General features: G+C 42.6%; 1 protein-coding gene across 1 annotated transcript in view; it reads left to right on the forward strand.

Annotated features, from left to right (window-relative positions):
* The first annotated feature begins 6733 nt into the window (after window positions 1-6733).
* Rnf11 (ring finger protein 11) overlaps window positions 6734-23592 on the forward strand; it is a 42539-nt gene continuing 25680 nt past the window's right edge. The window contains exon 1 of the mRNA XM_048351279.1: window positions 6734-6769. The gene's annotated coding sequence lies outside the window, so the exon portion shown is untranslated. The remainder of the gene's footprint in view (window positions 6770-23592) is intronic.

Genomic DNA, 23592 nt, shown 5'->3' on the forward strand with positions numbered 1-23592 from the left:
GCTTCCAGCTGCTTAAGTTTCTCACTTTTCTTCTTATTTTACTGAGAAAAAATTAGGAGGCAAGTAAAGACTACTTCCAATCACCCCCATGCATAATACAAATACATACGCTATGATTCTAGATTCTCACCAAGTTTATGAGAACTTGGGGAGGAGGACTACTGCTGGCAATTGCTGGACAGAATGCTAGGAATGTTTCCATACATCATACAATGCAAAGGACAGAACTCTATAACAAAGAATTATTCTTCCCCAGATGCAACAGTATTAGAGAAACCATGTACTAGATCAAATACACACACAAATGCTATCTCCTCCCTCCTTATCAAATCTTTCTTCAGTGTGTAATCCAAGCATTAGAGATCCACGAATTCAAGGTCAGTCTGGGATATATAGCAAGACACTATCTGAAAAAATAATAATGCCCTCCCTTAATTTTATATCACCTTGGAATATCAGTCATATGTTCTGCTTCTTTTTAGTGAAAAATCCTTCATGTCCATTTTCTTTCCTCTAAATCACACTTCAAACTTTTCCAATATTCTCCAATATTCCACCAGAATTACTCTTGTCAATGGCTTTCATGTTGGCAAGTCTCATGGTCAATTCTTACCAGCACTTCTGAACCCCTAATTCCTGGTAAAGGGCGAACACAGGAAAAGAAATAGTAGAAGAATCCATTGTTATTGTAAAGAGTCGTGCCTGCCCTGTACTTTGGTACTTTCTTGATTGTTACAGGGTAGTAGTTTCTCCTCTGTCCTCATCACTGATACATCCCATGGGGAGATAGTCTTCCGAGACACTCTACTAAGTCACCTGATACCTGGAATCTCTCTGAATCTTCCTCTCCTTTTTCCTGGAACTGTGGGGCTGAGGCCCAAAGCAAAACCCTGGCAATATGATACCATCATTCCTGTTTGGCTCCACTTCTGAGATACCTGAGCTTTCTACCTAAATTTAGGTTTCTAACATCTTTATCAGACTGATCTCTCAGCACAGAAATTATATTTGGCTTTGTGTCACACGTGCTTATATAAGGCCCAGGGCAATACTAGACACAATATAAATGGGTTTATAACCAAACCTTTGCCAGTTTCTACTAATTTCCTATAACTTTTCAGTTCTCATTATCTCCATAGTTACACTATAGCTACTGTGATTCTTTAGTAAATTCTTTAGTAAAAGTAGAGACCAGGTCTGCGAAACAAAAAACTTCTTGTCAAATGGTATTTCCATAGGTTTGGGTCAGTGACCTTACATTATGGATCTAAAACCAAACAACTACTAAACATAAAAAGGTCTAAAATAGACCTCTCAGTGGATCACAATAGCTCAACAGCTATGCATGTGTGATCATATAAGACAAGGATAAGCAAACTCTATTGTTGACGTTATATTTAAAGTTCTAGGTAAATTTCCTTTGGCGTACGCCAAGTGGCTACTGTATATGATTTTGGTACACTGGGTATTGTATATATGCCTACCTGACCTAGGGAAAGGAAAGAAAAATGAGGGTGTAAGATATCACAAGAAATATACTCACTGACCTACTATGCATCTGTACCCCTTTTGCACAACACCTTGTCAACAAAATTTAATTAATTTAAAAAAAAGTCTCTATTGGCGTCTGATTAAAAATATAGACTTTGGCCAGGCACTGGTGGCTCATATCTGGAATCCTAGCTACTCAATGAGGCTGAGACTTGAGGATCTCGTCTTGAAGACAGCCCAAGTAAGAAATAGTCCATAAGATTCTTATCTCTAAATAATCACCAAAAAGCCAGAAGTGGAGCTTTGGCTCAAGAAGTAGTAGCCTTGAGCAAAAACTCTCAGGAACAGCACGTAGGCTTTGAGTTCAAGTCCCAGGACTGGCATGCTAACATAGGACCAGAATGATCTAGTACATGGTTTATCTACTTTACTACTATTGTATTTGGGGCAGAAAAATTCTTTGTTATGGAGCTCTGTCCTTTGCATTGTGCTATATGAAAACATCCTGAAGGAAAGAGAAACAGAGACAAAGACAGAAATACTTTGGAGTCTAATATGCTAGTCTGGGGCTGGGAATATGGCCTAGTGGCAAGAGTGCTTGCCTCATATACATGAATCCCTGGGTTCGATTCCCCAGCACCACATATATAGAAAATGGCCAGAAGTGGCACTGTGGCTCAAGTGGCAGAGTGCTAGCCTTGAGCAAAAAGAAGCCAGGGACAGTGCTCAGGCCCTGAGACCAAGGCCCAGGACTGGCCAATAAATAAATAAATAAATAATATGCTAGTCTGCTTTTGTTACTTATGGGCTACGACTATGGTAATGACATTTGATCTCTCTGAGTCTCCCTTTATTTTCAGTGGGAAATTGGGAATCATAATGTCACAGAAGATGATGGTCAAAGATTAAGTTCAATAGTGCATACAAAGCCCTAGTACTCTTGCCCATAATTGCTCAATGAATGGTAACAATGAGACTTCCTAAACAAACAGCAAATACAATAGTAATAATGATATAACCATAAGTATCTTGAGGGTCAGGAAGGAAATCTGCTAATGCAGAGAAGAAGAGCTTGCGAGATAAAGGTATTTTTTTAATTTTTTAAATTTTTTTTATTAATTAAATTTTGTTGACAAGGTGTTGTGCAAAAGGGGTACAGTTACATAATAGGGCAGTGAGTACATTTCTTGTGATATCTTACACCTTTGTTTTTCTTTCCCTTCCCTAGATCAGGTAAGCATATATATATAAAATACCCAGTGAACCAAAATCATATACAGTAGCCAAATGGCGTACACCAAAGGAAATTCACCTAGAACTTTAAATATAACGTCAACAATAGAGTTTGCTTATCCTTGTCTTATATGATCACACATGCATAGCTGTTGAGCTATTGTGATCCACTGAGAGGTCTATTTTAGACCTTTTTATGTTTAGTAGTTGTTTGGTTTTAGATCCATAATGTAAGGTCGCTGACCCAAACCTGTGGAAATACCATTTGACAAGAAGTTTTTTGCTTTGCAGACCTGGTCTCTACTGTCTCCCCCAACACACCTTAACAGTCATCTATCAAGGAGACCATGCCCCTTTGTTCTCTGTGTTCTAGGCTTGTCTCACTCAACATTATTTGTTCAAGTTCTGACCATTTCCCTGCGAATACCAAGATTTTATAATTTTTAATCGCTATGTAGTATTCCATTGTGTATAGGTACCACTTTTTTTGATCCATTCACATGTAGAGGGGCATGTGGGTTGTTTCCATATTGTGGCTATTGTGAATTGTGCAGCGATAAACACGGATATGCAGATGTCTTTTGATATCCTGAGACCTGTTGTTCAGGATAGATGCCTAGGAGTGGTATGGCTGGGTCATAGGGTAGGTCTATGTTGAGCTTTTTGAGGAACCTCCATACTGTTCTCCAAAGTGGTTGTACTAATTTGCACTCCCACCAACAGTGGAGAAGGGTTCCTCTTTCCCCGCATCCCCTCCAGCATTTGTTGTTGCCTGAGTTCAGAGTATAGGCCGTTCTAACTGGAGTGAGGTGGTATCTCAGGGTTATTGTTTTTTTGTTGTTTTTTTTGCCAGTCTTGGCGCTTGATCTCAGGGCCTGAGAACGGTTCCTGAGCTTCTTTTGCTCAAAGCTAGCACTCTACTACTTGAGCCACAGCACCACTGCAGGCCTTTTCTATTTATGTGGTGCTAAGGACCAAACCCAGGGCTTTGTGCATGCTAGGCAAAAACTCCACCACTAAGCCACATTCCCAGCTGATATTTTTTTTAATATATTAAAACATAAAACAAAATGAGCTCCTGAGAGAGGAAACACAGGAAAAAAGAAAGTAAAAAAAAGATAGAGCTGTGGGAGTTAGTAGAAGCCACATTATAGAGGATTAAGTTTAGCCTTTACTCTTTAGATAATGAATAATCAAAGAGTTATGTAACACTTTAAGAGCAAATAAAAGATGATATTTGTGAGCACCAGATGAAGAAAGCCCGGAGAGCTGTGTGGGCCATGTTAACAACCCATTGAACCTTATAGTAACTGACAAGGGTGATACACTCAGACTACAGTAACATGATGTCAGCCTTTCAGATGAAAACAGAACACTTCAGTCAAACATCTGGTTGTTTAGTCTACTCAACATCAAAGACCTGGCTGTTCTGAAACTTTCAAATGTTTGGCTAAAACAGTTTCATCTTCATCTAAGGAGCCTGTTCAACGAGATCACTATGATTTTTGTCAGCTTTAGGTCTCAGTTTTTCTTTTTAATTATAATAACATTTTCGGAGACAACATAAAAGGATTTTTTTTCAAAAAGAAAAGTAAAAGTTCCCTTATCCGACCTCTCTGACACAACTGGTTTTACTTTTACATATTTCCTTTAATAGGCATCTAAAGTTGACATTGTTTACCCATGGTGAACATTGTTTGTGTCTTCTAAATTGCACTCATTATTTTGATTTAATTTTAGTGGCAGGCAGCCTTCCGAGGGCTGGGATTACACGTGAGTGCCTGCTCACCAGGATTCCATATTATCTCTTTCTTATCAGAAGCAACAGCTAAAAGAATTTTTTGAGGGGAATTGAGGTTAACTATGGATTTTTTAAAATCATAATCCTTATAGTATTTTTCAGCAGCATAATTATATTACATTGCTTGATGTGTGTGTGTGTGTGTGTGTGTGTGTGTGTGTGTGTGTGTGTGTGTGTTAGTCCTGGGCTTGAACTCAGGGCCTTGGCACTGTCCCAGGCTCAAGGCTGGTACTCTACCACTTGAGCCACAGCTCCACTTCTGGCTTTTGGTGGTTGTTTAGAGATAAGAGTCTCAGACTTTCCTGCACAGGCTAGTTTCAAACTGTGAGCCTAAGATCTCAGACTCCTGAGTAGCTAGAATTGCAGATGTGAGCCACCAGCACCTAGACCATTGCTTAATTTTTTTAATTTGTTTTGTTTTCTGTTGCCAGTCCTGGGGCATGGACTCAAGGCCTGAGCACTGTCCCTGGCTTCTTTTTGCTCAAGGCTAGCACTCTACCTCTTGAGCCACAGCGCCACTTCTGGCTTTTTCTATATATGTGGTGCTGAGGAATCGAACCCAGGGCTTCATGTATACGAGGTGAGCACTTTACTACTAGGCCATATTCCCAGCCCCCCATTGTTTAATTTTTAACTTTAACATAATCTTTAAGTGTTATGTGATTTTTAATTTCCTTAACTGAAAATTTTACCATCTGATATATGCTAACGATACATTTTTTAACAAACATGTATTTCTTAGGTGTCTTGTTACAAAGCACGTGAGATAAATGAGCAAAAGTAAGTCTTTTCCCTTACAGACATCACAGTGCCAGTGGAAGTAAAAATAAGTAGCCAGTGATTATTAACCAGATGACAAGTGCTATGACAGAGAAAGACACGAGGCATTCTGGTAGAGAAGAAGGCAAACTTGGGTGTTCTTGGGAGCAGAGAGGAGGTAGAGCTTAGCTGGGCTCCCTATACTTCTCAGGGGGTAGTTCCTGGGCAAATTGACTTGATACATAAAGGCCTGGAAGTGTCAGTAAGTATATTTGTCAAGTTAGTTAACTAACGCCAGAAGGCCAGATGTGTGTCCATCCTTTGTTCACCTTTATTTAGGTTAGGCCACCTTTTGTGGTCTTCTATGCACATTTCATTTTATTTATCATTTTTCTAGATGAGCTATTGTTAGGTTACTCAAGTTAGCCTTGAAGTTCTGGATTCAAGTGATCCTTCCAATTCAGCCTCCCATTTACTACAAGTGTGGACCAATATCCGGACTTGCATGGATATTTTTAAATTTTGAGATGAATCTGTTTTTAAAAAGTAGATGGGGTCCTGGCTTTGGGTAGGAAAAAGGTTAATAAATCTTTTTTTAAAAATTAAAAAAGGGGGGACTGAGATATGGCCTAGTGGTAAAGTGCTCGCCTCGCATACATGAAGCCCTGGTTCAATTCCTCAGCACCACATATATAGGAAAAGCCAGAAGTGGCGCTGTGGCTCAAGTGGTAGAGTGCTAGCCTTGAGCAAAAAGAAGCCAGGAACAGTGCTCAGGCCCTGAGTTCAAGCCCCAGGACTGGCAAAAAAAATTAAAAAGTGAATAATTATAGATTGTCCAGTGTCACAAATATGAAGGCCAAGAAAACTCTAAAGTATTCCATTTTTTAAATGTGGGAGGCTGGGAATGTGGCTTAGTGGTAGAGTGCTTGCCTAGCATGCATGAAGGCATGGGTTCGATTCCTCAGTACCACATAAACAGAAAAGCCAGAAGTGGTGCTGTGGCTCAAGTGGTAGAGTGCTAGAGCAAAAAAGAAGCTCAGGGACAGTGCCTAAGCCCTGAGTTCATCAAGCTCCAGGATTGGCAAAAAAGAAAAAAGTGTCCTATAATGGTTCAGTGTTATCTGTTTTGTTCTGAGAAAACACTGAGCTATAGGCAGCGCTCCCGGCTTTCCAAATTATGAAAATCAGCCTTTTAAATAAGCCCCTCTCTCTCTTGCAGTGTACTAGTGGCTCATTCTTAACTACTCAGGGGGATGAAATCTAGGGATTGTGGTTCAAATTCAGCCTGGGTAGAAAAGTTCCTGAGACTCTTATCTCCAATTGCCAGCAAAAAGCTAGAAGTGAAGGTATGGCTCAAGTGGTACCGCACCAACCTTTAGCACAAAAATCTAAAGGAAAATGCCCTAGTCTTGAGTTCAAGCCCCAGTACCAGCACACACACACACACACACACACACACACACACACACACACACACACACACCACAAAAGCAAAAACCCCAAACCTCTCCAAGAAAAATAAATCCAATATTTACTTTTCTCAATATTATGTCATTCAGTATGTGGTAGTGCACACTGTGATTCTGATACTCAGAGTTTTACCAATCAGATATGGAGGTTCTATCTCAAAATATAAAAAGTTATCTTATAGATATTAACTATTAATAATCACTAGTTCTGTATTCTCAGGCCCCTTTCCTCAACCCTCAATACCACCATGTGTAGTGCAAGCTTCCATATTAGATCATCGCAACTGAACTCTACCTACCTTCTGTCTGTCTCCAGTCTCAACTACTCAATTCATTTACCATTGCCACTAGGTTGTTCTTTCTAATACATGGACCTACTTATGTTACTCCTCTGATTTGAAAAAAATAAAAGCAAGAGAAAACAATTTCAGTGGCTCCCCCACAGCCTTCTGAATTAAGTCTTGACTCAGTTGCACATTTAAGTTCCTCCATTAACTGGCCCCAGACTACATTTTCTGCACCCACCCCCTCCTATCTTTTTTCTTTCATCTTTTCTCTGAACACACACACACACACACACACACACACACACACACACACACCCCACACCACACCACACACCACATTCTTTCTCTAAATTTCAGTTTCCCTGAATGCTATTCTTAGAATACAGTAAACTTTCAAGTCATAAAACATTTGCATTTGTTGTTCTTTTAAATGCCCTTTAGTCCACAAATCTTCTTCCTGTATGTCCCTGTATGTGATTAAAAGCATAATATCTATTCCAACTGGGTCCAATTCAGGTTTACCAATGGATAACATGGAGCAAATTTCCTAAACCCTTTAGTTTCCTTGTTTATTCCTCAGCCTTTTGGCTAGGATCAAGTTTAGAATCTCTTATTAGTTTAAAATAAAAGGAAGAACATAATAGTGCTGGGCTGGGAATGTGGCTTAGTGGTAGAGTGCTTGCCTAGTAAACATGAAGCCCTGGGTTCAATTCCTCAGTACCACATAACAGGAAAGAAGTGGTGCTGTGGCTCAAGTGGTAGAGCACCAGCAGTGAGCACAGACAGGCTCAGGGACAGAGCCCAGGCCCTGAGTTCAAGCCCCAGGACTGGCAAAAAGGAAAAAAAAATAATAGTTCTGGCCTTATAAGATTGCTGAGACATAAAATAATAACACATAAAACAATCTAATTAGAGACTGATGTATGTTAGTGCTGGTTTGTAATAATAATAAAGGGACAAAAGTCCTTTTTCTGAGATTTTCTCATTTCCCCAAGGAAAAGTAATCATTTCTACCACAATGCATTCTTACTGTTACATTGCTCATGATTACTTGTTTTCATATCTCTTTAAATGTTTTCTATCAAATGGAATGTATTTGAATATTTTTGTTGTTGCCTTTGTGGTAAAAGGGATCAAACCCAAAGCCTTGAGCAGGATGGGAAAGCACTGGCTCACTAAACTACATTTCCAGCTCTTAGTTTTGTGAAATGGGGTCTTGTTATACAGTCAGGCTGATCTTGAACTTGTAATCACCATGCCTCTGTCTCCACTTCCCAAATGCTGGGATTATAGGCATATGAAGGCAAAAATTCTTTTTAAAATAAAGTTATATTTAAATTGAAGTCTCTTTTAAATATTAGAGCTATTGGACATGGATTCAAATCTTATATCCACCACCTACTAATGATATATGTAATCTTAGGTGACAAACCTGTCTGGACCTTTATTTTCCTATCTATAAAAAGAGAGATAATAGGGGCTGGGAATATGGCCTAGTGGCAAGAGTGCTTGCCTCCTACACATGAAGCTCTCAGTTCGATTCCCCAGCACCACATATATGGAAAACGGCCAGAAGCGGCGCTGTGGCTCCGGTGGCAGAGTGCTAGCCTTGAGCTGGAAGAAGCCAGGGACAGTGCTCAGGCCCTGAGTCCAAGCCCCAGGACTGGCCAAAAAAAAAGAGAGAGAGAGAGATAATAGGGGGAGGGGAAAATGAGGGAGGAGGTAACAAACAGTACAAGAAATGTATCCAATGCCTAACATATGAAAATGTAACCTCTCTGTACCTCAGTTTGACAATAAAATTTTAACAACAAAAAAAAAGAGAGATAATATCTTTTATGTAATTGAAGACTTAGTGGATATTTTTCCCTCCACAGTCTGGCCCTTGCTCTTTCTCTTTTTTTTTTTTTTTTTTTTTTTTTTTTGCCAGTCCTGGGGCTTGAACTCAGGGCCTGAACACTGTCTCTGGCTTCTTTTTGCTAAAGGCTAGCACTCTACCACTTGAGCCACAGCACCACTCTGGCCTTTTCTATATATAGGGTGCTGAGGAATCGAACCTAGGGCTTCATGTATACAAGTCCAGCACTCTTGCCACCAGGCCATATTCCCAGCCCCCCATTTTCTCTTATACTTGGTATTTTAATAATTCTGAAATTACCTAAGGAAGTGGTTGAAGTAGCACAGCTTGAAAGTGCAAGGCCTTAAGTTTGAACCCCAGTACTGTTACGAGGTTCAAAGGAGGGAGTTCCCATTCCTCCAAGAGTCCACCACTCAGAGACAGTCTCAAGCAAAAAGATGGGTTTACTGAGAAACATAAAGTGAACTGACTGGCCAGGGATGCATCACAGACTGGGGAACTGAACTACAACTGTGAAAAGTGGGCTGACCAGCCAGGGACACAGTGCAGACTTGGGCGCTGACACCATGACCCCAGCAGTCCTCAAATTGGGGTTTGTAAAGGTAAAAGCATAGCGCAGATGTAGAGGGTTGATGCAGGGGGTAGAGCAAGCAACAAGCAAGTTAAGCCAGCCATTTACAGAAGTAGATTTTGGGGATCAAGTTGTCCTAATCTACTCCCCGCCCCAAAATTTCCTACCATGTTTCCCTAGTCAAGATGGAGTCAGCTGTACTCCCTACAACAGTACCACTAAAAGAAAAAGAAGTTAATTTCCTGAACTATCCAGGCTTTTGAATCTTTACAGATACTGTTTATTCTTATTAAGTGTCCTTACTTTTACTTCTATTTACTGTGTGGGGTGTGTGTATAATGGTCCTGGGGCTTGAACTCAGGGCCTGGGAGCTGTCCCTAAACTTCTTTTACTCAAGGTTAGTGCTCTACCACTTGAGCCACAGCTCCATTTCTGGTGTGTGTGTGTGTGTGTGTGTGTGTGTGTGTGTGTGTGTGTGTGTGTGTGTGTGTGTGTGTGTGTGTGTGTGTGATTAGCTGGAGATAAGAATCTCATGGACTTTGCTGCCAGAGCTAGCTTTGAGCCACAATCTTCAAATCTCAATCTCCTGAGTAGCTCGGGTTACAGGCAGGAGCCACTATTGCTTGGCTTTACTCAGCTCTTACTCATCCTTCAGAACTCATTAAAATGTGTACTGAGTATATAATTTGGTATATTCTATGTTCCAGGCCATCCAAGTAGTTCAATCTCTTCCAAGTACAGTTTTCATTGGAACTCAAAATCAGATCAAAGCTGTAAGGAACATTAGAGTTTTCCCAGTCTTGCCTAATAGTGCCCAAACTGGGGAGTTCTAGAGAGGAGGCTGACCCCAAATCACAGAGTAAGTCTCTCTACTGCTGTGTAACAAAATATGCCAAAGTTCAGTGGCTTAGACCAACAGCCAACTGTTTGTTTCTCACTCACAGTTTTGGGTGTCAGGAATTCAGTGAGAGCTAAGACAGGTCTGCTTCACATGAAGTCAGCTCATATCCATTTGACTTCATTCACATGCATTAAGCCTTGGCAGAAATAGCTGGAAAGCTGACTTTATTTGAGTCTCTTTCTGATGTGTAGTTTTCACTGTGATCACTCCAGAAGAGTAAAATGGTGGCTCAGAGGTCCTTAAGACCTAGGAAGTAGAAATAACCAGCCTGTGAATTACTTGGACTTGAAACTAACAGTGCTATTTCTGCAATGTTTTATTGGCCAAAGCATTCATAACCCAAGAGCCCACCCAGATTCAAGAGGAGGAGACACAGATGCCAACTGTCACCAGTAGGATTATCAAAGAATTTATAGTCATCTTTAATCTGTCACAGTCAGCTCTCTGGATGTAAATTATTTATATCATTTTCAGACGCCATTCACATTCTGCTCAGCAAAACTCAGCCCATTATACCATCACTCTCAGGAGCAAGGCCTGGTATCATTATGTAAGTGCCAGTAGATGTGGGTTCCAGACCGAGTTCCCAGGGTGTATCTTCTACAGTATTATTCCTTTCAGCCAGAAGACCTGAGAAGTAAAGAGATAAGTTATCTGCCTTTGCTCACTCAATTACAATGGGAAGGTAGGTATAAAATAACTGGAAGGCTGTTAGTAGGGAGCAGGGGTAAAGTACACCACAATCTATGGAAATTTTGAAATCTAGCTAGGCATAGGCTTTCAGTCCCAGCTACTAAGGAGGCTGAGGCAAGAGGTTCTATTGGCAGGGGTTTGAGGCTAGCTTCTGTGTTAAAACAAAACAACAACAACAACAACAACAAAAAACCCACTAGGTGTTCTGGGACACACCTCTAATCCCAGTACTTAAGTGGTTGTGGTGGAAGGATCCAAAATTCAAGATCAGCCTGGGCCACACAGTTAAAACCCAGTCTCAGAAACAAAGTTCAGCAACAACAAAAACAAAGTTTGAAAAGCAGGTAGGCACATTTGCCAGTTCTTTAATTGAAGCTTAGTTTTGCTCCCTAGGGTTGATTCTCTGCTCTGCATTCTGTCCTCTCAGCCAGTCTTTCCTTTCCATAAGAAGTAGGTCATTTTCTGTAGCTGAGCATTTTTCTCAGTCTGCTTTTTGCTCATAGTAGGGAGAGGTCTAGAGATCCTTTTATTTTGTACTATCTCTATGAGTTTCAGGGCCAGCAAATGGCATCTTTTTTAAATTGGAGGAGTTCCTGTGTCTCCACTTTATTAACAAACAGCCACACCCAGAGTGGTATTTTCAAATAGCCTTGTGGATGGACAACTACCCTCTTCCATGAAGCCACTCCCCTGAGAATCTAGAAAAACCCAGCTGTTTGGCAGAAAGGGTATTGTTATACCCAGATTTCGGGGTCCCCAACAACCACCAAGGAGCTGAAAGGCGATGTAATCACACGAATTTTTATTGCAAGCTTGAGCCTGGGCTCACAATCATCACTGACACAGCGGGTCTGAATCAAGAGCCCCAACCCTCCATTCAGCAGGATTATTATAGGGTTTGGGGGAACATTCCATGCGTCACATCATCACATAGCAAATCATGTCACACTGCGGGAAAATCATAAAATAATCCTTAAGAATGATTGGCCTAATCATTGGAGGGAATAGGCCTGGTGAAGGTGGTTGGCTGGCTTATGGGGTTCAAAATGATTGGTTTAGACAAATGATCTGGGTCGCAAGGGTGTCACCCAAGTCATCCTTAACTCGAGGGGACATCTGGAACTTCAGGTATTTCCTGTTATTTCTTGATTACTGATTATTATGAGAGCTTCACTGCCCAAAGAAGTTATTGACACTTTCTTGATCACTTGGTCATTATGAGAGTTTCACTGCCCAAAGGAGTTATTGACTCTTCTCCTGGAATCTCTGCACTTCTGTACTTTGTCACAGGGGCAGGTTTACTGTCTTAAGCACACACCTGCTGGAAGTGGGTCTTGTTTCTCAGAAGTGGCTACTCTCATTTATGAGGGGCACAACACATTAACCATGTTTCAGGAACACAAAACACACTGGCCACACTGCAATACATTTCCTTTGTGTCACAATGGCTAAAGCATCCTAACTTTAACTGACCTCTGGTCAAATGAAGTCTCTCTGGCTATCTTCATTATTTTAGACTGCATTTTGTTCAGGCTCTTCGCATTGACATGTTCTGTAGTTATTCCAGGAAACTTCAGGGCCCGGGTAGGCCCAAGCTACAATATGGAGGTACAAAGGCTACTCAGGTTCTTCAGTTTATGGGGCACACAAGATTCTTATGACTTTATTTTCCTTCAAAATGACTTTTAAAGGGTCTACGAGGACTATCCTAAATACTTCATCCTGAGATCTCATTTTGCATGGATTCGAGCTTCCTTATTTCTTCCTTTAGGATCCTTATGCTGATTAGAAATACTACCTGGGCCCTTCTTCCCATATTTTTTCCATAAACTGCTAAAACCAAGCCAGTTGATACTTTGAACAGAATCTTTGCCTGGAAACTCCCCAGCCTTGGCTACAAGTTTGTTAAAATATCTTTCTCTTTGTCCTGTGACCATAAACAATGGTGTTGCCAAGCTTTCCTTCAGCTTTTAGCAATTCCTCATCAACACTCTCCTACAGGCTCTTCAAACTTTGTCCAACAGGCTTCTCAAGATCCCTCAAGGCTAGGAATGTAGCTTAGTGGCAGAGTGCTTGCCTAGCATGCATGAGGCCCTGGGTCCAACTCCTTAGTATCACATAAACAAAAAAACAATAAAATTATAATAAATAAGATAAATAAAAGCTGAACTGGAAGAAGTATATGATTCATACTTTAAAAAAAATCCTTCAAGTATCCACCCAAAGCAGATGTCATGTGTTTTGGTGCTTTTTGCTACACAAGTACCCTGTTACTAGGTAACAAAATTCTGTATGGTGATTGGCAACTGTGTAACAACAATTCAAGACTTTAACTTGTAATGGGGTCCCCCCCAGGGGAGGGGACCACAATGTAATGGGGCCTGAGGGGGGGGGAAATCCCCCATCCCTCCAAGAGTCCACCACTCAGAAACAGTCTCAAGTTATCGGGGAACTAAAAAGTATACTGACCAGCCAGGGTCACAGCCCAGACTCGGAAGCTGGAACTGCAACGGTAAAAAGCAGAGCCGCAGCCCAAAATGGCCAGGACCACAGCCCAGACTCCAGAGCTGGGACCACGTGCCCCAGGCCACGCTCTGGGTCGGGTTACAAAGGCAAATACCACATGGTCAAGCCTGCCACACACAGGTGGCCAATGGAGTTACAATCTGCCTCATAGCAACTGTTTGAACCAACCTATCATTTTTGACTTGGCACACGGCACAGGTTTAACCTTGAATGTTGCACTACTCAGGTGGTCAAGCAGTTTACACGATCTTATCACAGCAAAGGGGAATTTCCCTGGATAGGGCGGGGGAGATCTTAGCGAAGATGGAGTCAGCTTCTGCTCTTTAATCTGAGATGGAGTCAATCTGACACTCCTCAACAGCCAATGACAACGCTGGCCAGATCTGACCTCCATATTACAAACTAACTAGTTCTTTCAATTTTATGAGTCCATATTTTGGCGGAAGCTTGGATACAGACAGTTGGACTGATCTGGGAAATCCAAAATACCTTCAGGCTGGAAGTAACATTCAAGGGGAAGAGTGTCTATCACAACACTCAGAATTCAAACCTTAGTGCCCCTCCCCACCCCAAGTACTTAAAAAACGAAACAGCTTCAGTTGAATGACTGATATATTGATAGAGACCACAGGAAAGCAAGGTTCAACCCTTTCTTCCCTGGAGGCAGTATTGAGGACTCTGTGAGAGCTCTTCAGAATGTATGTCCTGTCCCTTACATGGCATCTAGTGACTTCAAGAGCCAATGTTCCAATAGACAGGAAGTGGCAGCTGCCAGTCCTTTAAGGACAGGCCTTAGGAACTGCCAGTGCCATTTCTGCCATATGTTATTAATCAAAGCAGCCACCTAGACTTCTCGGTTTCAAGGGGAAGGACTAGCTGGGATAGGCCACAAATCTAGTAAGATCAGTAGAAGCATTCACAGAGAACCCTAGATATTGATAGTGTATGCTACCAAGTGCTTAGAAATACCTGCAAGGGAAAAAAGGAAGTATCTCCCTGGGCTTCCCAGAGAATTGCCTAGAGCTGAGTTTTGTTTGTTTGTTTTGCCAGTCCTGGGGCTTGGATTCAGGGCCTGAGCACTAACCCAGGCTTCTTTTTGCTTCTTTTTGCTCAAGGCACTCTTGAGCCACAGCGCCACTTCCTGCTTTTTCTGTTTATGCGGTGCTGAGGAATTGAACCCAGGGCTTCCTGCATGCTAGGCAAGCACTCTACCTCTAAGCCACATTCCCAGCCCCTAGAACTGAGTTTGTTTTTTTTTTAATTAATTAAATTTTGTTGACAAGGTGTTGTGCAAAAGGGGTACAGTTACATAATAGGGCAGTGAGTACATTTCTTGTGATATCTTCCACCCTCATTTTTCTTTCCCTTCCCTAGATCAGGTAGGCATATATACAATACCCAGTGTACCAAAATCATACACAGTAGCCACATGGTGTACACCAAAGGAAATTCACCTAGAACTTTAAATATAATGTCAACAATAGAGTTTGCTTATCATTGTCTTATATGATCATACATACATAGCTGTTGAGCTATTGTGATCCACTGAGAGGTCTATTTTAGACCTTTTTATGTTTAGTAGTTGTTTGGTTTTAGATCTATAATGTAAGGTCGCTGACCCAAGCAAACCTATGGAAATACTGTTGTGCCAAGTTGCAAGACCACCCCCAAGAAGACCACCGAGATTCAGACACTCCGAAATGCAAAAGCAAGGCAAGGCTTTATTTAACGAGCTGCCAACTCGGGCCTCGTCCTACCCACCGACACAGCGGAGGTTAGGAGGAAGCCCCAAGCTGTGATTACACAGGGCTTATAAAGGCAAAGAACAAGGTTACAACCATCAGCTGTGCAAGCAAGATTAGAACACAGGTACAAGTCTGATTGGCTCAGGGTTCGATTCTAAAATGGGGTTCACGTGGTGGGGCCTGACTTCAAAGTCTGGCACCTCATTTCCCCCTTTTTCTTTTTGGTACCTTGGGAGCCAATCATGGCTCCATTCTGTCCATTTCAATGGCTTGCATGTCTAGGGGATGATATAGAGGTAAGGCATGGGCCAATAGGGCCCAATGTAGTAACCAAAGGGCCTGTCACCATTTCTTACAAGAATAGTCTCTGTACCTCTGTTTTGCATGTCTCTAGTTTATCCTGCCTCATCTTCCCAAAAACAACTCTGGTCCCTTGATTTTAAAGGGGGGCTGATGGGTGAAGATCATCCATCTTCTGTAACTTCTTCAGGCTGACTCAGGGGCGTAGACCTTACCTAGCCAGGAACCTATAACCTTAGTCTCAGTCTAACTTTCTTTTCTTGAGGCGAAGGCAAAGCGGCTGAGTTGGGTGCTTGGAGACCTCCCATGTTCCATCACGGTAGTTGTCATCCAGGGCAAAGGGGTCAGCTGGCCTGGCGTAGAAGCAATGAACCCAAGTGGCGATGCCGTCTAGGGTCCCTTCCACCGTGGTTAATCTGTTGATTGGGGGCATTGGCAAGCTGACAGGCCTTTAACAGATCTCAATAAGGACACAACACAATCTCAGGTCTACAAGCTTTCTTTCCTAAACAGATGTATCAGCTTAAAATTCTTACTGCCAGTCAGGGCTTTGAGTAAATGTGGGGGGGTGAGATTTTAATCTATCCTCTCATTTGACAAACTTACCCTTACTAACCACTATCACAGATGACTGGCAAATTCCTGCCCAGTAGACAGACATGGGCATTGGAAAGGCATGCTTATGAACTATTCTTCTAGGACTTCCCGGCTTTAACTTTTGAAAGGCCAACAGTAGTGACTCTAGGATCTGACACCATCTCTGCCATCCAAGCAGTGGCTTACTGCCTCTGGATGCTCCATCACTTTTGTCCCAGGAGGAGTGACTTTTGACTTGGACTCAGGGCCTGAGTGCTGTCCCTCAGCTCTCCAGCTCAAGACTAGCACCGTACCACTTTTGAGCTCCACACCACTCCGTTCCCAGCACTCTGCTGGCTGATTACAGACAAGTCTCTCACAGGGACCTTTCTTTGCCCGGGCTGGCTTCGAACCGCAGATTCAGATCAATGAGTCTTATAAGGGGCCACTTTACTCCAATTATAAGCAACAAGGTGGTCCACACAGAAGTAGTTTTTAAGCATGCTCTCTTACCTGGAACTTATTAAGGGTCAGTATTAGATCTTGACAAACTTGTAGGAATCACCTGTGCTTCTGTGGGCCTGCTGGAAACTGTTACAAAAAAAACCTACGAAGAAGCTGGAATGGCAATTAAACATTTTGGTAGCCATAATTCTCCTTTTCTCACTTTGCAATAATTATTTAGGACAATTTTAACAGTGCAAGAAGGAAACACACAAAAATGAGCTATCTCCTTAACCTCCCTCCAGTGAGCTAGGATCAAGTCTAGGGGGCTAGATGGAGGTCCTCAAGATAGAACGTTATCCATAGCTCTGATCAGAAGTTCAGTCCAAAAGGCTACAAAAAACAAAACAATTAATACAAAAGGAGGAAAACACACAGGCCTGAGAACAAGAAAAGCTACGAGTTGGAGATCTCCCAAGCTGGCCCACAACCTCCTACAAGGGTGCAGAAGGAATGGACCCGAGTTGGCCCACAACCTCCTGTAAGGAGTGGACCCGAGTTGGCCCACAACCTCCTGCAAGGGTGCAGAAGGAGTGGACCCGAGTTACGAGTTGGAGATCTCCCAAGTTGGCCCACAACCTCCTGCCAGGGTACAGGAGGAGTGGACCCAAGTTGGCCCACAACCTCCTGCCAGATAAGCAGAAGGAGCAGACCCAAGTACAAGGTGGGCGGGTTGAGTTTCGTTTAGGAGGCCCTCCTGGTCAGTTCCGGCCAAAAACCAAACTGACTCGCGCCCTACAAGTATAAGCAAAAGCAAAACAGACAAACAGACAAATTACAGGACAAGACAAATGAACAGTGCTGTTTCCTTACCTTCGGAGTCTGGGATCTCGGGGTCTCTGGGGCTATCCCGGACGAAACCCCAAATGTTGTGCCAAGTTGCAAGACCACCCCCAAGAAGACCACCGAGATTCAGACACTCCGAAATGCAAAAGCAAGGCAAGGCTTTATTTAACGAGCTGCCAACTCGGGCCTCGTCCTACCCACCGACACAGCGGAGGTTAGGAGGAAGCCCCAAGCTGTGATTACACAGGGCTTATAAAGGCAAAGAACAAGGTTACAACCATCAGCTGTGCAAGCAAGATTAGAACACAGGTACAAGTCTGATTGGCTCAGGGTTCGATTCTAAAATGGGGTTCACGTGGTGGGGCCTGACTTCAAAGTCTGGCACCTCAATACCATTTGACAAGAAGCTTTTTGTTTTGCAGACCTGGTCTCTACTGTCGCGCCCCCCCCCCCCCGCCACCCGCACCTTAACAGTCATATATCATGGAGACCATGCCCCTTTGTTCTCTGTGTAGAACTGAGTTTTTAAAAGGAAAGAAAATTCACTAGGAGAATGGAATAATGAGTGTGTGGTATGTTTTGGAAACACTGAGGAGTTCCTGTGATTAGTATAGAGGACTCGAGAATTACAAACTCCTCAGAAATTATTCTTTTTGTTTTCCCCCTGAGACAGAGAGGGATGGAAGGAAAGTAATTGGAAACTTCATTTCAATTTAGTATTTTTCCAATTGGTGACTCTAAGAGTCATAATTCTAAAGCTTTCCTTTCCATACCCTCCACTTTAGAACCCCTCCCCTATTTCTTGATTAAATTATGGCAGTAAGACTAGAAGAAGACAAGTCATTTAGTGTTTTATATTTACATCCCACATATAAATGCTTATCTTTCAACAATACAGGCAAGTATGGGATAAATATTATCCATGCCTTTTCCTACAGTTACATGGCAACTACATGCTAAGCCTGACTGATGCTAAGATTGCTAAAGCAGAGCTGTGGTACAGCTAAGAGGTTATTTCACGTAGACTCTAGCATATTGAACCAGTGGGCCATGCTGTTACCCATGGTTGGACCTTTGCCATCTTTTGTAATGACTTTGTGAAAAATTAGAACAAGATACACCATATGGCAGACAGGGCTGTGTGGCAGATTTCAGTAGCTTGGAGGGTATGGTCTGAATTTCAGCTGCCACTTGTTTCCTGAATTGAACACCTTCTTGATGTGAATAAACTGTACAGCTTTCTGCTCTGGCCTGGCTTGATTTTTAGTGCTCCATTAACAAATTTACAACAGAGCCTGTGGACAGTCCAGGGAGGCTGTTTCTCATTTCTTTCTCTCTGCATCCCATGATTCTAATGTGTGGTCTTACTTACTATTCAAACACTAAGAGAATCATTCTGCTTCTCAGTGCTTATTTTTCTCTCCCTCTGAAAGCTCCAAAGACTGTTCTATCCCACGTTGGAATATAGAGCCCTATTTGTCAGGAATAAGCTTGGCAAATAGAATATTCTCTTTATTGCATAAACCACTTTAAACCTAACCCTAACCCTAACCCCACTTGAGTTATGTTTGGGATAGGGCTGTGAAATTATGCTCAGGCAGGCTTAGACCTGGTTCTCCTATTTACACTCTCCCTACAGCTGGGATGACAGGAACACACCACCATATTCATCTATTGGTTGAGGTGAGGGCCTGGCCAACTGTTTTGCCCAGACTAACCTCAAATTTGGATCCTCCCAATCTCCATTCTTTCTTCCCAAGAAGCTTCAATTACAGGCCCAAGCCACCACCACACTATCCTTCCTTCAATACGCTTAAGCTTACATAATTTAATATTTCTATAAGGTCTGTGCTTAACAACTAAATCACACAAATCCTGAAATTTTAACAACTGGTCCTTATAAGCTCATATGAACCAGTTCTAACAATCTCTACTCATCTTACATCCAGCTGGAATAGCCGGATATTAGTCTACTTCATAGAGTTGTGAGTGAGCTACTATGAAGTTAAGATTACTCAGGTGCTGTCATATAGAAAGGATTTTGTAAGTGTTTATCATAGTGATTATTTATTCAAGCTGGGCCAGAGTCAGTGTTATTTTCCCATCTAATTAATTTCTGAGCATCCAGAAAAGTCATGCTGTTCTGTTAGACCCTAATCACTCACATATCATTTTTGTTTGTTTGCTTGGGGATATGATATCAAACGGCAGTCAATACTGGCTTTGAACTTGTGATTCACTATCTTCTTACCTCAGAGCCCCAAGTATGGAATTGTGTCACCATGCTACACCTTTTTCTTTTCCACATTGGGAATGGAATTCAGAGCCCTGTGGAAGACAACAAGTGTGTGCCACACCTAAATCCTGGTGATTTAAATGCCTAGCATTAAATGGACAGAAGTAAACCAGTTAGGGCAGTGCTTGTTCAATGGGAGGCACTACAAAAGTGACACATACAAATACAGTCATGCATTGCTTAATGACAGAGACATGGTCTAGGAAATATACATTGTTAGATGATCTTTTATTGTGGAAACACAGAGTGATGGTATAGCCTACTATACAACCTGGCTATACTGTATAGCCTGTTTCTAGGCTACAAAACTCTATACACATTGCTGTATAAAATACTTCAGGCAGTTGTGACACAATGGTAAGTTTTTACGGATCAAACCTATGTAAATACAGAAAAGGCCAAGTAAAAACAGAAATGATGGGGCTGGTAATGTGGCCTAGTGGTAGAGTGCTTGTTTAGCATCCATGAAGCCCTGGGTTCGATTCCTCAGCACCACATAAACAGAAAAAGCTGAAAGTGGTGCTGTGGCTCAAGTGCTAGAGAGGTAGTCTTGAGTAAAAAGAAGCCAGGGACAGTGCCCAGGCTCTAAGTGAAGTGCCAGACTTTGAAGTCAGGCCCCACTTTACCACGTGAACCCCATTTTACCACGTGAGCCCCATTTTAGAATCGAACCCTGAGCCAATCAGATTTGTACCTGTGTCCTAATCTTGTTTGCTTGAACAGCTGATTGTTGTAACCTTGTTCTTTGCCTTTATAAGCCCTGTGTAATCACAGCTCGGGGCTTCCTCCTAACCTCCGCTGTGTTGGTGGGTAGGACGAGGCCCGAGTCGCAGCTCGCTTAAATAAAGCCTTGCCTTGCTTTTGCATTTCAGAATGTCTGAGTCTCGGTGGTCTTCTTGGTGGTGGTTTCGCGACTTGGCACAACATTTGGGGGCTCGTCCGGGACGGCCCCAGAGACCCCCGAGACCCCAGACTCCGAAGGTAAGAAAATAGGGCAGTTCATTCTGTGTGTCTGTGTCTGCGTGATTTGTAGTTTTGTTTTCTGTTTAGGCCAGCCGCTTGAATCTGAACCTGTAGGTAGTGAAGGACCAGCCGGAGTGGACACGCTCGTATGGGCAGTCCTGGGGGACTTGGGGGACACTTCAAGCCCTCCACAGGGGGCTCAGGCTTCCCACTACCACCCTGGACCTGAAGGACTGGACCGGGAGGCCCTTCTAACGGGCGCCTGTCTAGTCCACTCTATATTCGGGGTTGTCTGGTCCGCTCCTACACAGGAACGGGAGAGAGAGAGCATCAAGACTGTGTGGTCTGCCCCCTCACAGGGGCAGGAGAGACACAGTGAGACTGTGTGGTCTGCCCTCTCACAGGGGCAGGAGAGACACAGTCGAACCTGTAAGCCGCAGCTCCCTAAGTCTGTCTGGAAGTGTTGTCTGGTCTTTGTGCCTGTGATTATTTTTGTGTGTTTCTTTCTTGTGCTGTGCCTGACTGACAAACGGATGATGGGGAACGTTCCTTCCACTCCCCTGGACTTGACTTTAGCTCACTGGAAAGATGTACAGGTGACAGCCCACAATCAGTCAATCAGTGAGAGTGTCTGCAAAAAAGAACTCTAGGGGGACCCCCACCCAGCCTTCTTAAGCAGAAAATTGGTGCACTAAAATGTTTTACTAAGACTAAAAATGTTTTACTAAAACTATCAAGCCCTGGAAAATGAGGCTGGAGAATGCTAAAATCATTTGCTAAAGGTTTTTGTCTTAAAATGTACGGCCTATGCTAATTTTGCGCGCTTTAAGATCTTTTGAAAATGTATGTGTGTGTGCATGTGTGAGTGTGAACATGTTCAAGACTGCAGTATGATGCAAAACTAAGTTTAAGGAAAAATTTAAAGGTCTTCATGCCATGCAGTAACTGGGACTGAAAAAAAAAAAAAAAGAGGCTCTTTTGAAACAAGCAGTCCGTAGGCAAAGGGCGGCACCTGGTTTCAGAATGCCTGTGAGCTTCAGTTTTTCTGATGCAGATAAAAGCTAAAATGTTGTGTTAGTGTTAAAAAAGGCTTTGGAAATCAAGAACACATTTCTAGATAAGAAATTTGGAAGTACAATTGTCCTAAATAATTACTGCAAAGTGAGAAAAGGAGAATTATGGCTACCAAAATGTTTAATTGCCATTCCAGCTTCTTTGTAGGTTTTTTGTAACAGTTTCCAGCAGGCCCACAGAGAAGCACAAGTGATTCCTACAAGTTTTTCTGACCATTGGGTCAGACAACAGACTGGCCTTCATCTCAAAAGTAAGTCAGGGAATAGCCACTGCACTGGGGATGGATTGGAAATTGCATTGTGCTTATAGACCCCAGAGTTCAGGACAGGTAGAGAAAATGAATCAGACTCTAAAAGAAACCTTAACTAAACTGGCCTTAGAGACTGGCGCAGACTGGGTGTCACTCCTTCCTTTTGCTCTGCTTAGAATAAGAAATTCTCCCTATCAGCTTGGCTTTACTCCTTTTGAAATGATGTACGGGTACCCCCCACCCATTATCCCTAGCCTTCAGACTGAATTGCTTGCTGATTTGGATGATGCTGAATTTTTGTGTAAATTCGATTATTTGCAGCTCGTGCACAAGAATGTGACCCCAACTTAAGGCATTATATGATTCTGCTTCTGTCCCTACCCCCCATTTATTCAGACCAGGGGACTGAAATCCTTAGAACCACAGTGGAAGGAACCCTAGACGGCAATGCCACTTGGGTTCATTGCTTGCACGCCAGGCCAGCTGACCCCTTTGCCCTGGACGACGACTACCGTGGTGGAACATGGGAGGTCTCCAAGCACCCAACTCAGCCGCTTCGCCTTCGCCTCAAGAAAAGAAAGTTAGACTGAATATTATTATAATTTTCTTTTTGCCTTCTTTCCTTACTACCCTGGCTAGTGTTGATGTTATTTTGGCAGCTCACTCCAAAGTGAGGTGACCCCCTTATTTTAGGTAGTTTTGGGCTTGCTCAGGAATACGGGTATAGCTACCCAACCCTTAGAGCACAGCTGAGAAGTTTATGTATTATTTTGTTGCTTACATTTGGACACTAAACACTATACAGCAAATGGTAAGTCTGTTTAGCTGAAAGTTAATTTTCAGTTTGCAGTAATCCTGCAGTCCCTTGGTAAAGTAGATAAGGTTATATGTTCCTGGCTAGGTAAGGTCAACGCCCCTGAGTCAGCCTGAAGAAGTTACAGAAGATGGATGATCTTCACCCATCAGCCCCCCTTTAAAACTAGAGTTGTTTTTGGGAAGATGAGGCAGGATAAACTAGAGGCATGCAAAACAGAGGTACAGAGACTGTACTTGTGAGAAATGGTGACAGGCCCTTTGGTTACTACTTTGGGCCCTATTGGCCCATGCCTTATCTCTATATCATCCCCTAGACATGCAAGCCATTGAAATGGACAGAATGGAGCCATAATTGGCTCCCAAGGTACCAAAAAGAAAAAGGGGGAAATGAAGTGCCAGACTTTGAAGTCAGGCCCCACTTTACCACGTGAACCCCATTTTACCACGTGAGCCCCATTTTAGAATCGAACCCTGAGCCAATCAGATTTGTACCTGTGTCCTAATCTTGCTTGCTTGAACAGCTGATTGTTGTAACCTTGTTCTTTGCCTTTATAAGCCCTGTGTAATCACAGCTCGGGGCTTCCTCCTAACCTCCGCTGTGTCGGTGGGTAGGACGAGGCCTGAGTCACAGCTCGCTTGAATAAAGCCTTGCCTTGCTTTTGCATTTCGGAATGTCTGAGTCTCAGTGGTCTT

This window comes from Perognathus longimembris, chromosome 7 (genome assembly GCF_023159225.1).
Source record: "Perognathus longimembris pacificus isolate PPM17 chromosome 7, ASM2315922v1, whole genome shotgun sequence".
NCBI classification, from domain to species: Eukaryota; Metazoa; Chordata; class Mammalia; order Rodentia; family Heteromyidae; genus Perognathus; species Perognathus longimembris.